This window comes from Urocampus carinirostris, chromosome 19 (genome assembly GCF_059441175.1).
Source record: "Urocampus carinirostris isolate Australia breed hairy pipefish chromosome 19, RoL_Ucar_1.0, whole genome shotgun sequence".
In the NCBI taxonomy this organism is placed as follows: Eukaryota; Metazoa; Chordata; class Actinopteri; order Syngnathiformes; family Syngnathidae; genus Urocampus; species Urocampus carinirostris.
In genome coordinates, this window is record NC_142367.1 from 10,150,371 (window position 1) to 10,157,424 (window position 7,054).

The following is a 7,054-nucleotide window of genomic DNA, read 5'->3' on the forward strand; positions in this document are numbered from 1 at the left end:
ATGTATTTTTATATGCTATTTTGTACATTAAATGACCTTTTCAGAGTTGATGCCTTACTATATATACATATATACAGTATATATCCTCAAAAAAAGAGATATCTTGTGTGTTAACTACAGCCTCTCGTGCCTTTGTTTTAACAATTTATTTCCATATTAATCAGCAGCCACTGTATCGGGCTGAACTAATTTTTTTCTGTGATTAACCACTTTTAAGTGTATCTTTTTTTCTTTAAAAAGAATTATTAAAAAATGGGAATGATCTTTAACATTGTGAGTAGAAATAATCATTAAACTCTGTGGTTTAAAACTAACCCAAACTTTGTCGCTTCTCTCACTCTCTGCAGCACTCAATTATGCAAATGAGCTTCGTTTCTGCATACTAATTGCCTCGAAAAAAAAAGGATTTTTCACACACTCACACACATTAAAAAGAGAATTAGATCAGGGGTCTTAAACTCAATTGTCTGAGGGCCCCTGATGCTAAGTGTGGCCAAACGGGGTTTTCTGCCAGATAAAAAACATTCCACTGTTATTAACTGTATCTTTGACTTTATCCTACCAAAAAATAAAAGTAGCATTCAATAATAAATCCATAATTCGCTGCATGTACATTAAGCTTTCATGTTAAAAAGGGGACCTCAAAATATCATTCTGGGGCCGCGATCAGCCCAAGGGGCTACATGTTCACTATTATTCACTCTTGTTTCCATCCTGCGTCCCACTTATTGCGACATTAGCATTTTACAACATTTGCATGTACATCTATTATCAACTAACCATAACCACTTTCTCTACCTAGTTGCTTGTTAGCATAGTTACTTTTAGCATCCTAGCATTTTAACCGATTTTCGATAAAGAAAAGATGACTCCTATTGTTTTTATTAATTTTCTTTGAATAATTACTCTTAGACAGGCTTAACAACCTGACACAGCATATTTCGGGGTTGTTTTATTTATTTGCTAGCGTATAAATAGGCATTCAAATTCAAAATGACAGCATAAGAACAAATGATGACTGAACTATAAGTTGTCAAAAGCAATAATTCAATCCATGTTAGAATCTAACATTAGCATGTACAGCTATCTTGCTGTCTTGTTAATGCATTTTTATTATTGTTGTTAGCATAGCAGCTGCTAGCATGCTAGCATTTTAGCCTTTTTTAAATAAAGAAAACCTGACTGCAATCCTTTTCATTAATATTTTTTTAATAATTTGAGAAAAAAAGAAATTGAACCCAAACACGAGACATTACCACGCAAAATAAAATGTTTTTTGTTTTTTTTCTTGCATACCAACGGGTAGCATGTTATCCTCCCAAATTCAAAATGGCAGCATAAAATTAATTTACAATGAACCCAAATTACCATGAATTAAGTATTTGACAACGTTAGTATGACAATTATCAACTAGCCACAACCATTTTCTCTTTCTGGTTATTTGTTTGCATAGCAACTGTTAGCATGCTAGCATATTAGTACAGTGCTATTGTTTTCTTTTCTTAATTTGTCTGATTTTCATTTAAAAAAAATCTTTGATTTGTTTTTCTTTACAGTTAGCATGCTAGCATCTGAAATTTAAAACAAATTACAACTTTTTTCCCCCTGTCAATCTGTCTCGGAAAATACCAACAGTTAGCTGATGTTAGTATTTGATCCACCAACGCTACCTTCTTGCTCGTTAGCATAGCCACTGTTGGGGCCACAATAAGCCTGTGGGCTGCAAGTATGAGACCCCTGTTTCTTCTTCTTTTTTTTGTCTTCTCTCCATCCCGCGTCCCACTCGACACATATTTGTGCAATAAGAGAGACGAAAACAGACTGAGCTCGCCATGGTTTCTTCCAGGCATGTATAACAAGGAGGTGGGGGGGTCGAGGGTGTCAGGTTTGAAGGTCGAAATGTCGAGGGGATATAAGGGAAATTGATTGCGCAAGCTTCGTGCTGGAACATCTGCGAGTGGAGCAACTCCCACCGTTCAGTTTTCATTAAAGAAATCTTGTTTGCAATGTCAACTGAATTCTATGTTTAAAATTTGGGAAAAAATAATTCAACCTCATAGGTGGGGTGTGGAGTTTGAGGATTCCTTGATAAGTTTAAAATTAAATATTTTCTCTTAGTATGTATTAATAATGCCCAACAGAGTTTATAGAGGGCAGCACGGCGGCGCAGTGGTTAGCGCTTGTGCGGCACAGTTCATGTCATGGGAACCTGTCGTGGGTTCAAATCCAGCTCCAGACTTTCTGTGCGGAGTTTGTATGTTCTCCCCGTGCTTGCGTGGGTTTCCTCCGGGCACTCCGGTTTCCTCCCACATTCCAAAGACATGCATTTCAGGTGAATTGGCCGGTCCAAATTGTCCCTAGGTGTGAATGAGCGAATGCGTTGTCTGTCCCTGTGTGCCCTGCGATTGGCTGGCAACCAGTTCAGGGTGTCCCCTGCCCACTGCCCGATGATTGCTGGGATGGGCTCCAGCCCCCCGCGACCCTACTGAGGATAAGCGGTACGGCTAATGAGATGAGATGAGAGTTTATAGAGCCTTTTTTTAAAATACCGTGCATATCTGCTTATTTTATTACGCATTACGCTTGAGGAAAGTATGAGGGTGGCCAGCTGATGGGGGGGTGAGTCATTTCACGCGTGTAGTCGCGGGTTTCTTTGATTCCAGGATGAAAATGGTGAAACTAGGAAAAGAAGTGTTTCAAAAACAGTCCGAATTCCAACCCAAACCCCGTCTAAGTGTCATTATTACTGATCCGAGGCACCCGTGGCTGCCCCGTTGATGCCAACAGCCCAGAGCGCTGATTGGTTCCCTGGCTCCTTTTAAACCCCCGGCTTCCAAGGGGAAGCGGTCAGACCATTTGCGAACCTATGCTCCCAGCTTGGCAAGCTCTATACCTTCCGACATTTTCCTGCCCTGTTTTCTCCTGCCTGACACCTGTTGCCGACCTGTTTCCGGACCTGTTTCTGCCATGCTCTTTCATCCCGACCATCGACCTGTTTTGCCCTGTTTCTGCCTGATACCTGTTGCCGACCTCTTTTCTGGACTCTATACCGCCCTTGCTCTCCCGTCCCGGCTATCGACCAGTATCCCTGCTGCCTCGACACGGAAGAGCCACTTCCGTGTTCCTGCCACCTGCTACCCATGTCCATCGATCATCGGATCATGGAAGCAAGCACTGCTCTTTTTCAATAAAACTGAGTTTAACGAACGCTATTGGGTCCTGTTTCCGTTTCAGGCTTGTAACACTAAGAATTTCACTTACTTGCACACGCGACAAAAGCAACTGCAATGATGATTTCAGCCAGAAGATGTCACCAGCAAGTAGAATATTTTGATATTATGGACACCACCTTTAAAATGACGTTTTGAATGGATGAAAATGTTATTTTGAAAATAATAAGAACAAAAACAAAACAAAAAACAAAGAAGGAGGGAGAAGCATGAGTTTGAAGTTTGTATTTTATCATGACCGCTAGTGGTGTGAAAAAAATACTTCATTGATTTAAATGGTTAGAACCACATGACATAATGCTTCAAAACCAAGCAGCTCTAACAGAACCAAACATAAAGTAACAGAACAAAACATGAAAAACAAGAAACATTCCCCTACAGACAAAACGACAACTGGAGTGCCATGACAAAAAGACCAAAAAATATGCACATTAACTACCTCAATCTAACTGATCAAAAACATGAATGAGAGAGAACAAGGGATATTGCTGCAACACTCATTCTAATTGCACAAAATTTGAAAAGGACAGATAAGTTGGAATATTAATAGATTCCAATTGAAAAAAACACAAAAGTAAGTGAATGCAGGGAACATACTTGCATGTGGATGGAACAACTACATAAAGTTACAACACCAACCAGCTTTAACAGAACAAAATATGAAAGTGGGACAGCATGAGAGTGCTTGAACGACGAGACGATGAAAATATAACACAGGCAAACTGAACAACACATTAAAGGTGGACAATGCAAGATATTGTAATGTCTCTTACTTTTGTTGCTGTTGTTTGTGTGACGCATGGTCCCTTTAAGAAAGGATGTGTCGCGAGGGAGGGGGGAGGCGACATATGCAGAGGTTTTGTGCTTTGAAATACAGTGAAACCTCGGGTCTCGACCATAATCCGTTCCAGAACCCTGTTCGAACTCGGATTTGTTTAATCACCGAAATCATTTTTCCCACTAAAAATAATGTAAATCGTTTTAATCCGTTCCAACACCCTGAATGTTTACCATGAATGTTTAACGTAAACATGAAGCTAACCCAGGCTAATCGTACCTTCGCGTTATCATAATCTTCCGTACGAAAGATTACGCTAACATGAAACGTGTAAAAATTAAAAAATCAGGTCGTTTACAAGTCATTTAGCACCCGGGTCTCCACAACAAGTTGTGAGCAGTTCTTTGGAAATGGGGCTCCGTTCCAACACCCTGAATGTTTACCTGAATGTTCAACGTAAACATAATGCTAACCCAGGCTAATCGTACGTTCGCTTTATCGCAATCTTACGTACGAAAGATTACGCTAACATGAACGTGTAAAAATTTAAAAAAGGATAAAGAAAAGAATTATGAATAGGATTTCTTACCTTTGTGTTGGTCAGCAGAAGCCATGCTGTATTCCCTAGCAAGATCGGAAACTCGCGCACCTCTTTCATATTTAGCTATTATGACTTTCTTAAAGGCAATAGATGTACGAACAACTTTTCTTTTTTTACCTGTCCTGCTTGCACCGACCTTTTTCGGAGGCATAATTAGGGGCTAAAACATTCCGTTCTCGAAATTTTTGGTCGAACTCCGATTTGTTCGAACCGAGAGGCGTTCGAAAACCGAGGTTCCACTGTAGTATGCTTTACTTGTACGGTGTGAGTTCGACCAACAGTAACTCTTGTGTGAATGTTTATACCGCCAGGTATTTTGCCAATAAATTGGCGAGGAGACTTAATCAGCAACTGAGTGCATCAATGATCACACCAAGTGGCATTATAATATATTGGAAAACTAACTAGCTCAAACTAAACAGAACATAAAAGAAAGAGGATGCAGTATATATATATCCAAAAGTGGTATTAATATAAAAACATAACAGGAGTGGCATGACTTAAAATCACGGAACCTGAGTATCAATGATGCGTTCAAGAGTTGTGTAAATTGTTTTTATTAACTTTGGATTGCCCATCCTGCAATCTAAAGGCAAAGGAAAATTACATAATGTTTCATTGTCATTGGGTATTAATTTTTTTCGTCACTGTAACTCAAAATCACGTTGCGCTCAATTTTTGTTAAGATTTTTCCAGATTCCAGTTATAGCACCTGTGCTCACTTCCTGGTGTGGGACAGTTAGAATCCCCACTTTTGTCGAATGCAGCACGGGCGTTTATCAAAGTAAGCGAAGCAAACGAGTCACATGTAAAAAGAACAGTTGTAAACAAAAATCTCAAGATTGAAAAGAGGTTAAAAAAGGAGAGAGAAAAAAAGGAAAGAAACGAGAATTAAATAAAAAATAAAAAAGGATACACGCTAACAAGTCTACACGAGGCTAGCAGTGAATCAATGATGCGTTCGTGATAAAATTAAAAGTCGGATAGATCACTTTCCTTTGATCTCAAAGCATGCATTAATTAAAGTCTCCCGCAAAAAAAAACTTTATCAGGTCAAATCGACCAGGAAACGTTAATACTCTTCCTGAGCAACATAACAAAAGCTTTCAAAGACTTGATTGAAAACAGGAAAACTAGAAAAGAGCGCTCACACCCATCCCAACATGCATGGCCCCCTCCCCAATTCAAAAAAAAATCACTCTCCCAACTGCAATCTTCCTGTCCAGAGGACTGTCACATTATGTTCTTTCTCTCTCGGTAATCAGGGGAGGGGGCTGAAACAGGCTCAACTCCAAGCCTGAAGTTCAATATCAAGCCCCCCGTTTCCCCCCTCAACAAAAAGTCCACAATGAAAGCAGGAAGGGCAGGCAGAGGACGAATGAGCCACCCATGGCTGCTTTCAGCTTGGAAAAACGCTGTGTTGTTGTTCAACTTTTAAAGGGAAACGTTGTGCGTGACCTGACTGGATTTTTCACTTTGTGGGTCCGAGCGATGCAGGCCAAGATGGGCCCCTCTTCAAAGTCTTTATCTTTCTTTTAGGGGTTTTCCCATAAAAAAAAGAAAAAAAGTCATGAAATATGGCCAACTTGTGTTTGGTAAGAGTGGAGGGCGTAACCACAAAAAACAAAAATGATCTCGTAATAGGGGAGGAGGCCATTTTGCGTCAAAACACACATTTAAAGATATTTTGACTGTTTCAGCGTTCAAACAATCAAAATATCACTTTAGATTGTGATATCTAATAGATATCCCCCCAAAACTTGTCAGAATTCGGCTCACTATTTCCCCCTCTTGAGAGCACCAACCTGAAGGGAGTGGCTGGAGAGTGCCCGCCTGTCCTTAATTTAATAATATATTTGTCATAAGTAACCCCACAAAAAACATGCGTAAAAATAAAACGTCTGCCATTTTAAGCTTGTTGAATGACCTGTAAGTGGACTTAGCATACTGAAATCTGGTAGACTTGAATATCAGTCGACTCCCTCCAACCCCCGTCGGAGTCTTGCACACTATCCTCCACAGGAGGCTAACCTGGAATGAGTGACAGGGGAGTGCTCACCTGCACTTATGATAGACGAATCACCAAATTCCATATTGATAAATCAATTTTCAGGTCCTAAAATAAGTCTAAAATGGCTGCTTTGTAAGTTTTTCCAAATAAATAGGGATCAGGCACAGTTTTCCACTTCTATAGGGAGTGGCTGGGGTGCACCTACCTGGAACTAATCAGAGTATCTTTGATGATTTTGAATTCTGAAGATCCTGGAAACGTCCTTGTTCTGTTTCGGTACCAAGCCAATACACATTCCTTTTTCCATTGGTAAACCATTTTATACAATCCTATCATCTTAATTTTCTGTTTTCTTTTCTTAGAGATGTTTGGTGTGTTAGGTAGTTGTTCTATCCACACCAGAGTATGCTCTCTGTGTGGTATCCTCTTCATGT